Here is a 12,032-nt window from a genome sequence, read left to right as displayed (position 1 = left end):
GAGAAATCAAACATTATTTAAATAAACAGAAAGTTATATAATGTTAATGGTCCAGAGACTCAATACTGTTAAAATATAGACTTTCTGAAAATTGAGCTACAGTTTAAGCCTATTTGAACTTATGGCAGACATTTTATTTACAAATGCACAAGCAGATTGTATAATTTATATGTTATACAAAATAAACTAGACTAGCCAAAATAGTTTTGAAAAAGTGGAACAGGATTAGAGAACTTAACCCATCAAATTTCTATATTTATCCAAGTTCTACAGTAATTATGAAAGTGTGGTATTGATAAGGTAAAGAACATGCATATTTTCTAAACAATATAGTCTAAGAGAAGCAAACATTTCTGTACAGCACAAGATAGTCAATATTTTTCCTTTTGTAGCCACATAGAATTTCTTTTGCGTATTCTTTTGTTATTCTTGTTTTTTTTTTTAACACTACCTTTAAAAGGGAAAAAAACAAATGAAAAAACAAAAAAATATTCTTAACCTGTGGCTCACAAAAAACAGTTTGCCAGGCCAGATTCGACCATGTGTTTCTAAACCTAATATAGAGTCCAGAAATAGGTACAGGCATGCGCGATCATTTGATTTCAGAAAAGTGTTAATGTAATTAATTTAAAAAAGTAGTTTTTTCTACAAATACTTTTTCATTCTCTAACATAGAGTAAGCTTACTTCTATATTAAACTTTGGAATAACTCCAACAGTATCAGCGTTGTTGTTTTTTACTTGTATCTTCAACGGACTGTGTGTTTTACTTCATTTAGCGCTTCACTGCATTTTTTTTAAATCACATAATTGCATTTATTGTTAAGATAGCATTTTTCATAGTTGAATGGAATTTATTCCTTCTACCCATGTAAAGAATAAATAAAATAATATTTTTTCACTTTTTGCAAAATCTTTAATGTTTTGAAATAAGAGGAAAGAGTTGTATGATAGCAGTAATTTCTTACGATTATCGTGACCATATTGAATTTTTATCTCCTATAAAATAATCACAGGTTTGAGTTGCAGACATTGTTATTACCTATAGATCTTACAATTAAAGGTACTGGACATGTGTCACATAATATAAAATACTACATACGTTCTAAAGAAATGTTGCACATTTGAGTGAGGAGTAATAATAATAATAACTTCCACTCAAATATATACTTATTAAGAAAAATAAAGGAAACTGTCACAAATTTGTAGTTAAACTTACTTTAAATCACAAATATATTGTCTATCCATTAATTGTAAAAGGTAGATATAATTTCTTTAAAAGCCCACGTAAAATTGTTTTGTAAATATTTTTCAGGCGACTATTTTGGATTTGGGAAATTCACTAACTTTTGTAATATTGTGATTTCTGTTATATTAGTTATTTTAAGATAACATGCTATCTCATGATTATTATAAATTTCCTTTATTCTTATGTGTCAAAGAAAATTTGTAAAAGACATATCACTAGAGTATTTTAATAAATATCAAATACATGTAGCATGTAAAACAGATAGTACAATAATTCAATGAAAAAACAACTTAATGTCGTGCAATTTTAATAACATCTTTTTAGACAACCTCACTTAAACCCATATGACAACTTTGCCTTTCTTAAAATTTCTTTTAATAAAAAGTAAAATTCAAATGTATGCGAAAATGTTTGTCTCAATACTTGGGCTTTGCCAAAAAATTGAAAATAGAAATGACTGAAATATCATTAATTAGAATGAATCTCCAGTTTTCCCAAACCGTGCCTCTAACGATAATGAGAGGGAGATTGTATACCAGCAGGAAGGTGATAATGAGCCGATGGCTACTTAGGGGTACAAATGAGATCAGGGTTCATGAGACACAAGTAATAAGTGATGACTAATTCTCCCTGCAAGCAACCAAGGAATATTCCAAGTCAAGTAGTTATGCAAACAGGAAAAAAATAAAGATCTGTACAGATGTTACTTATAAGGGCTGATGTTTCCCAATGTGTTTTTTACGTACACTCACTTCTGTTTGCTATTATTCCCCAAATTTGACTGAAACACCTCTACAGTGATAAGCTGCTACTTTCCTTTCCTTTCTTATAATGTCAGCATTTTAAGCGAAAAAAAAAAAAGGCCATAGAAACATAGCAAGCAAAACATTCTATAATTTCATGAAGCCCATTGATAGGAATCAAGATAAGGTGAGGGATAAGATAGCATCTCTGTGTAGGACTAAATCTACCCTCCCTATAACATTTCCTGTGTGTGAATTTGTGTAACAGATTTCTCCATGTATTTTCTCATCTAGGAAGTCAGAGTGATAATTGTATACAACTCAGGTTTGTGTGAGAATTATGAGTGCAAATGCATGGAAAATTCTCGGTAGTGTCATGCTCAAGAAAATATCTCCTATTTTGATTGTTATATTTACCATAAATAATATGCTTATTGATTTTGTTACTACTGTTTTGCTTTTGAAGTTAAACTATCAAGTAAGGCCAACATGATAGATAAAATAAGATCCAATAATATCATCGGTTTATTATAGTAAACTTCTTTAATAAATTCTATGGTCACAAAGGTTATGGTTTCCACCCTAACTGAGCCATTCTGGTGTACTTATTACAAGCAACACTAATTGAAGTATTTAAAACAATCACAAGAAATTTGTAATGGATGCTTCAGATGGAAGGATTCTCAGGGATATTTGTTCCCAAGCTATATGTTAAATATTTAGGATTTCAACGTCAATACTTCATCGAAAGAAGTTTGGGAGAAAAGAATATATGAAAAACTTACTCTGGACACTTATATGTGGGATAATATCACCTGGAGATTCTCCTAGTGTAAATGATCTTTTCCCACACTCTTTTATTTTTTTTACTGCTTCTATGTTTCTGGGATAAATGGAAATTTATTGTTGACACCAACAATTAACATCATGATGATATTGCCAGGAAGAAACTAATGTAGAAGCTTCATAGGAAAAAAAAATGATGCTGGCAATATATGGGCTGACAAGGTACAGAACTGTATGTGAAGTAACAGTTATAAAGAATTTAAATAGTAATACATAATGCATGGGGAAAGATTATGTAAATCTTACCATATTTGCTATTTCCCTATAAAGGTATTCAATATTTTTTATTTTTATTTTTTTACGTTTATTTATTTTTGATAGAGAGAGACAGAACACAAGTTGGGGAGGGGCAGAGAGAGAAAGGGAGACACAGAATCCGAAACAGGCTCCAGGCTCAGAGCTGTCAACACAGAGCCCCACGCAGGGCTCAAACCCACAAACCGCGAGATCATGACCTGAGCCTAAGTTGGACGCTTAACTGACTGAGCCACCCAGGCGCCCCAAAAGTATTCAATATCTTATTTGATTATTCCAATTTATAAATTAGGCGTGGTTCAAATAAAAATGAGTTTAACTTTGGGAAGATAGGCACTTGCATGGTACAATGTAAGAAAATGTGGTTGCCAAAAGAAAAATGTCGAGCAGCCATATCAGTCAAGCGACAGTTAACATGGATTTATCTCTCACATTTTGATTCTGCATGTTTTCTATTGATGTATTTAGTATTCATGCAGAGACCTTGAAAAATGATTCATTTTTGCTGATGGATGTAGGGGGTGGAACTGCATCATTGCACAGAAAATGCATTAACTGATATGATAACACAGTCGTAAATGTAATAGGATTCATTACTACCAAGGAGTAGCACTGTGATGCCTATAAACTTTTCCCCTGATTTTATAATGTGTACCAAATAGAAATTCCACCAAGATTTTAAGCCTATAGGGATTTACGTTATAGTCAGTAAATAAACTGAAATTAATCATCTTAAATGCAGAGAATTAGTTTTGTTCTACAGAATATATTTTTTGTATGATTAAGATGGGAAACAAAGAAAAGTGTATGTATATATAAACACATACATCTATTAACTGCCTATAGCCAAACACCCATATGATATTTTGTTTGGCTCACAATTGTTAATGTTCCGTTGGCAAACTCTGCCCTACATTAAGAACCTATGATCAGCTACATTTCAAAGGATTCTCCAGAGAAAAAGATTATATATATATATCTTTATATTATATTAATTATATTATATTAATTATATTATATTAATTATATTATATTAATTATATTATATTAATTATATTATATTAATTATATTATATTATATTATATTATATTATATTATATTATATTATATTATATATGTATATATTATATATACGTCATATATACATATATCATATGTATATCATATATATCAATAAACACATATCAGTATGTATCAATGCATTTCATCATATACCAATTTCTATGTCTATCCATCATCTATCTGTCAATTGTCTATCTATCTATCATCTATCTATACTGAGAGAGAGAGAGAGGGAGGGAGTGAGAGAAAGACTTATTATGAGAAATCATCTCATGTGATTACTGAAGCTGAGAACTCCCACCATCTTCAAGTCTACAAGCTAAAGACCCCGGAAAGCCAATGATAATTATTAAAAATAATTCAGCCCGAGCATGAAAGCCTGAGAACCAGGAGAGCCAATGGCATAAATCCCATTCTAAGGACTGGAGAAGATGAGAGACAATATTCCAGATCAATCAGTGAGGCAGGAAAAGAGAGATGGATTTCTCCTTCCTTGTTATTTTTTGTAGTTAGGCCTTCAACAGATTAGTTGAGGTCCCTTCCACGTACTGGGGATGGCATGCTACTTTACTAAATTCACTGATCCAAATCCTAATCTCATCCAGAAAAAAAGTCATAGACACACCCAGAAATAATGGTATTCTGGGCACCCCAAGGCCAGTCTTTTCGGACATAAAACCAACTGCCATACCAGCTATACTAATCTCTAGAAGATTAAAGAATTCGTAGACTCCCCCACATTTTGATCTCACATCTTGGCTTATACATGACTTCTTCCATAAAGATTTTCTTGTTTCCTTGAAATTTTACTATTTATTCATCAATCCTACATTATTCCATAGGCTTTATGAGATACTATCTTGATTTTACTCTATTTTGTTTTCCTGCTTGCTTATCTGTATTATCTGAGAGCATGCAAGCCCATTGGTGGAAACAGTGAGTACGAAAATGATGATAGCTAACATTTGCTGACAGGTTACTATGTGCATATCATCACTCAATAATCTTACACTAAAACATGTTACAAAAGGATAACTTGGATGTCTATTCAGATCTAATATTTACTCTAACACCTTTAACGGATTCCAATTTTCACATAGTGTTAGGGTTTGTCAATTCTACTTGATAGAATCTTTACATCCTTCTATTGTGTTGTAATGTTACCAGACTCCAAAAGAAAGTATTTCAAACGAGCAATTTAGGAATTTTCACCAATTCTTGAATAGGTCAAAAGATCTTTTTATTTATTTATTTTTGATTTTTATTCTTTTGGCTGGTACAGTATACTTTATTGATGGTACAAGACAAGGTAGGGCCCCCCAAGCCCCTCCACTTCTGCAAGGGGTCTGATATGGAAACTGTTTTAGAGATCACAAGACTCACAGTGTTGGGGGATGAGTTAGGGAAGGACACCTCAGCAGCTAAGGGCCTCTCTCTTCACCTTGCTCTCGCTGAGGCTGGTGGTCTAGGGGGCTCTTACTCCTTGGAAGTCACGTGGACCATATGGTCTACCACCTGGTTGCTGTAGCCAAATTCATTGTCATACCAGGAAATGAGACTGACACAGTGGTCACTGAGAGCAATGCCAGCACCAGGATCAAAGGTGGAAGAGTGGATGTTGCTGTTAAAGTCACAAGAGACAACCTGGTCCTCAGCAGAGCCCAGCATGCCCTTGAGGGGGACTTCTGATGCCTGCTTCACCACCTTCTTGATGTCATTGTATTGGCAGCTTTCTCCAGGTGGTAGGTCAGATCCATGACTGACATGCTAGGGTGGGGACATGGAAGGCCATGTCATTGAGTTTCCCATTCAGCTCAGGGATGACCTTGCCTGTAGGCTTGGAGACACCAGTAGAAGTTGGGATGATGTTCTGGGTAGCCCCTCAGCCATCAATCCACAGCTTCTTAGAGGGATCATCTGAGGGTCTTCTGGATGGCAGTGATGGCATGGACTGTGGTCATGAGTCCCTCTACCATGCCAAAATTGTCATGGATGACCTTAGCCAGAAGGACCAAGCAGTCTGTGGTGCAGGAGGCATACTGACCATTCTTGAGAGTGTTCTGATACTTCTCATGGTTCACACCCATCACAAACATGGGGGCATCAGCAAAAGGGGCAGAGATGATGACCCATTGGGCCCCACCCTTCAAGCGAGCCCCAGGCTTCTCCCTGGTGGTGAAGACCCCAGTAGACTCCACAGGATGTTCAGCGCCAACGTCACCCCATATGGTGTTGGTGGAATGTCGCTCCTGGCAGACAAAGATGGGCTTCATTGATGATAGATTTCCTATTTTCAGCCTTGACTGTGCCTTTGAATTTGCTGTGGGTGGAATCATACCTATGTACCATGTAGGTGAGGTCAATGAAGGGGTCATTGATGATGACAATATCCCCTTTGCCAGAGTTAAAAGCAGCCCTGGTGACTAGGGACCCAATATGGCTGAATCCATTTACTCCAGCTTTCACTATTGTGTCTCAGGGACACGGCTGGCACTGCACCAGGAGATGCAGCTATCTGTCCAACTGGGAGGGGTGCAGAGCCAAAAGATCTTTTTAAATAGCCCTTCAGGACTCCTGGGTGGCTCAGTCATTAAGTATATGACTTTGGCTGAGGTCATGATCTCACAGTTTGTGAGTTCGAGTCCCACATCGGGTGAACATGAGCCCCACTTTGGGAAAAACATGAGTCCAGGGTGGGCCCCACCTCTCTTTCTCTCTCTCTCTCTGTCCTCACTCATTTGCACCCTCTCTCTCAAAAAAAAAATTAGCCCTTCAAATGCAAGTCTCTAATCTGCTGGATAGCACTATTTTTATTTAATTAAAAAATTATATTATAAGTCTCTTTAAAATTGTAGTCTCAATTACTTGCTTTAGAATCATCTCCCTATTTATTGTGCAGAATTTCCTTCTACAATTATTTCCCCAATTTTCCTGAATTGTACTTCTTACTGCAGTAGCACAGGCATATTGAGGTTAAACAAAGTTTTTGTTTGTGTGTATTTTCACCTAGAAAGATAGTTTTTCTGGGTATGCAATTCAGAGAAGATATTTAATTCATCACAGCACATAAAGATATTATATTACCATCTTCTGGCTTTTTGCTTGCTTCTTGTTGAGAAAACTGTCTTTCTAAATGTCTTGGCTTTGTAACTGTTCTCTTTTTCCTCTGGTGGCTTTTTAGGCCTTAAAATTTTGTCTTCAATGTTTGCCCTGTTAATAAAATGTGTCTAGTTGTACATTTTGTTTATTTTAATTCAAAAATTTCATGACTTCTGGATCAGGTCTTCTTCAGTTTTGAAAATTGTTATCCATTTCTTTCTCCCATACTGTGTCTCTCCAATTTTTTCTATTCACTCTCTCCTTAAATCCATTTTTTTTTTAATTTTGCACATTAGACTTTCATTTCCTGACCTACTTTTGATTCTGGGAGTTTCCTCTATGGGAGTTGTATTTGTAAGAAGTATCTCAGGATCAGTTCTCCAACTCTGCAGACCTCAGGGCTGGTTTAGTTTTTTGCCCCATAAAAATTCTCCAAACCAATTGCTTTCTTTTAACAATAGCCATGGGTTTTTCTTTCATCTACTGTTTGTTTATACTACTCTTGTGTGTGTGTGTGTGCGTGTGCGCACACGCTCATAGGAAGCAGTTCCTTTGCAGATTTCTCTTTCTTTTCTTTGAATTTCAAAATCATAGAAAATAATATTTGGTATAATTTATCTGCCAGTAGATGGAGGGGGCAGGTGAATATTTCAGATTTTCAAATTTTCCATTCTGTCACAATCAGTGTGCAGCTACAAAATTCGGCATTTGTTGTGGTGCTGATTGTGCTTTATCAGTGGTTTGAACCCCAGTAAGAGACACAGCTCTCAATGCATGTGAGAGTTTAGCACGTTAGTTGAGATGAATAAATAAATGAATGAATGAGCAAGGGAGCACAACTCTTTCTAGTAATATTTTCATATACATAATTTGTGGAGGTTTTTGTTTACATAGAAAAATAATTTATTAATTTTACATAAAATTTTAAATATACAGACCACAACATCTGGTGATTTCACAGGTTCATTGGTGATAATTAGTATTTTCCATTCTGTACCCATTTTACAATCCACCGGAAATATTCGAATTATTGGCATGATAAATAGATAATATGGATGAAGTTGCTGATCAAAAACTCCCTTATAAATCTACACTTAGCTCAAATGAAACAAGACTGAAAGCTGAGAGAATACTGAGGTGAGTTTTCATAAATCCCTGAAACTTATTTCTTACAATGTCTATTGATTTCTGCCATAGACTGTCTTAAAATATCTCTTTATGAGAAATATCTGGGACTTTTTCCATTGCTGTCCACAGTAAATATTTTTTTTTTAATATTTCAGGTTGTTGGGCATTGTTGGACTCCATTTCAATGCAACTCTTTGTTCCAAAATTTTATAATCATTTTTTATTAAAATGAGATCTGGCATTTATCTTTCACTAGGGGATAGCAATGTTATTGTCAGCGTGTCTCCATGCATTTCAGACACAGCTTCTTATTAAGGAGCGATATTCCTCTTTTGATATATGCACTGAGATATCCAAACATAAATGGACACCTAGTGTGACACAGTACATTTGTTTAAGTCAAACTAGAGAAAACTCTTTCACTTGAGAAAAGCAAAACTATTTCCCTCATACTCCTTTAAAACAACAATAAAAAAGGAGATGAATTATATTTGTAAAGTTCTCTGGGAGGTTTGTTTCCAATTACTCATCCCTACTTATAAATTGAGCGTATTTTTATTCGCTTTCTTGTTTAATTTAACGGAAAAACATATAAACACTTCACCATAATGAAATTTGCAATTATTCTTCTAGCAGATATTTTCCACGTACTGCTTAAACAATGCTTTTCAGTGAGTTCTGCTTGGTCTGAATCAGATGGTGAATGCACGTCGGTGAATGATCCATTATGTACAATCACAAAACTTCAGTTTGGAAATGGATTAGTAGTTATCTCATTTAATCTTCCATTAGTTGAAATATCTGCTCCTTTAAGATTCTTTTTAAGTAATCATTCAACCAGCACTTGAAGTTAAGTGGAAATTATTATTGTATTTGACAATATGATAAATATGACCCAACAAATGCTCTGCTTCATACTTGCTGTTTGTTCTTTATCAAATTGAGCGATGAAATGGCATATTTTGTCAGTAAATGATTTTAGGCGGAGTATATACATTTCCTTCATCTTTATGTAATAGACATAAAATCAGAAAGCTACACATTACTATCCGGAAAAAATATTGTTATACATTTATTATGAAAGAACACACTATCTTCATATTAGTCCTTTTCTAAATATTTTGAAAAATATAGATGTGCATCATCTGATTTAATATTAAAATACCCATTGCATTTACAGCAAAACTGATCATCTAGGCATATGAAGCCATCCAAATTATACGACTTTATTATTTATGTATTTATGTATTTATTTATTTATTTATTTATTTAATTTTATTTTGGTGATCCACCTTGCCCAACTTGAAAAAATGCATGCGTATTTATGCTTCGCCCAAATCTATTCTACAACATAAAAAGGACAAAAACCATGTATTCCTCTACCAATTTATATCACTAATATACGTCTTTATTGTGTCTCTCATAGATACTCCATTTTCATTGTTTTGGCCTATGTGTAAACTATACGCAGCTATCAATAATGAGCACGTACTGAAGGTACATTAGAGTTGATGAATTCTCTAGTTTTTGATAAGAGAAATTAGGTATCCTCAACGATAATCCCATCACTGCTTACCCAGGAGCATTCCATCTCCACTCTAAAATCTGGGACGTTCAAGTAGACACGATTTGAGTGAATTGAGGAGGAATGTATCAGAGTTCTCAGTACGGTAGATGGCAATTAAGTGTTTTCCAACTCTGGGAAGAGTAATACATTTAATAACCTACATTAATATTGCTTTTCTTTACAAATATTTCTAGGTAGGCAACCTGGCTGTCTCAGTCCGTGGAGGAAGAGGCTCTTGATCTCAGGATTATGAGTTCAAGCCCCACCGTTGGGTATGGAGCTTCCTTAAAAAAATAAAAATTAAGGGGCGCCTGGGTGGTTCAGTCTGTTAAGCGTCCAACTTGGGCCCAGATCATGATCTCATGGTTCATGGGCTCAAGCCCCACGTCGGGCTCTGTGCTGACAGCTCAGAGCCTGGAGCCTGCTTCTGATTCTGTGTCTTCCCCTCTCTGTGCCCCTCCCCTCTTGTGCTCTCTCTCTCTTTCTATTTATCTCTCTCTCTCTCTCTCTCAAAAATAAATAAACATTAAAAACAACTTATTAAAAAATTAAAATTAAAAAATTGAAAATATTTCCACGCAATCCCTCTAGTAATAGTAAAAGAAAACATTCACAACTGTTCAAACTTACTTTTCTGTTCAGATGTATTACTTGAGCCCTGATGCAGTATTTCAAACTTGAAGCACTTCTTTGAAACTTCACGATAGAAAATTATCTACCACGACATATTTATTTCCTAAAATATATTTGTTGATGCTAAATGGGAAGAGGGCATTGTTGAAATATCAGATATTTCTGAACTCTAATATCCACTCATGGAATTCATTAGAGAAAAAAAAATATTTCTGTACAATTAATCCCTTTTTTATTATTTAAACTCTGCATTAATGGCAGGAGTAGAATAAGCCATGTTTCCCTCTACCCCTTCAAAAAGAAAGAAATGCAGTACCTAACAGAAGAAAAGTAGAAACACAACAACAAGTGAACGTACACACTGATATTGAAAGATCATGACCAGAATCATCGGTAGACATGATGAATATGTGGAATATTTAAAGCAGGAGAGGTCAGGCTGACAGCATGATTAAACTGAGCTGAAGAATATTCCATTCCGGAAAAGCAAAGAAAAGTATCACCAATGCGATGAATTTTCAAATAAAGAAATAACCTAAAATAATCTGTACATTGAGGACAAGAGCGCCAAAGGAGAATGCTAAGAGGTATCTAGCCGGGGGATTTATTTAAGACAGCAAAGCAGCAGGATGATGGCTCCACATTGTTACCTAATTCAGAGTTTTGGGCTTCTGCAGTTTCCCTCAAGAGAATGTCGGAAATACCACTCCCCGATGTAGAAAATGTTAAAAGTGACACTTCATTGTCAACACTAGACCTGAAGTAATGGAGTTTTCCCCACGTAACCCAGCTTTCCGGAGAAATGTAGGAACTGTTCTAGGATGGAAAAAATCACTGGCAATTGTTGAAGGGAAACCCATCCAACAAATCCTTGTTCCCCACCACATTTCCAGGATCAGGGCTTAATCATCAGAATTCTGCATTTACTGATGACTCAGGGGTAGAAATAATGTTTTCTTTCTACATGAAATTACTGAATGTTATTAATCTAGTTATTTATTCTCAAATTTGACTGGTAAATTAAAAATTTTACCAAATATTAGAGAACAATAAGAGATAAATTCAGGAAATAAATCTACATAACCTAATCACACATATGTAAAAAAAATGACACAGAAAGCAGAAAGAATATTTTATTTATTTTTAAGTGTATTTATTTATTTTGAGAACAACAGAGATAGCATGAGTGGAGAGAGGTAGAGAGAGGGGGAGATAGAGAATCTCAAGCAGGGTCCATGCTGCCAGCACAGAGCCTGATGCGGGGCTCGAACCCATGAAGGTGTCAGATCATGACCTGAGCCAAAATCTAGTCAGACGCTTAACCGACTGAGCCACCCAGTCGTCCCAGAAAGAATATTTTAAATATAAATAGTCACATGAGACATTTGAGAATGTGTGTAATTTGAGAAGACTGCTATGAAAAAAAAAATATTTATGTTGTTGGAATTTA

The 12,032-nt window shown here is 35.0% G+C and overlaps 1 pseudogene; it reads right to left on the bottom strand.

Annotated features, from left to right (window-relative positions):
• Positions 1-5,600: 5,600 nt before the first annotated feature.
• LOC122470026 overlaps positions 5,601-12,032 on the bottom strand; it is a 42,328-nt pseudogene continuing 35,896 nt past the window's right edge.

The sequence above is a fragment of the Prionailurus bengalensis genome, chromosome D3 (genome assembly GCF_016509475.1).
Source record: "Prionailurus bengalensis isolate Pbe53 chromosome D3, Fcat_Pben_1.1_paternal_pri, whole genome shotgun sequence".
NCBI lineage: Eukaryota > Metazoa > Chordata > Mammalia > Carnivora > Felidae > Prionailurus > Prionailurus bengalensis.
The sequence above is the reverse complement of the archived record's forward strand: the minus strand, read 5'-3'. Positions and strand labels throughout refer to the sequence as shown.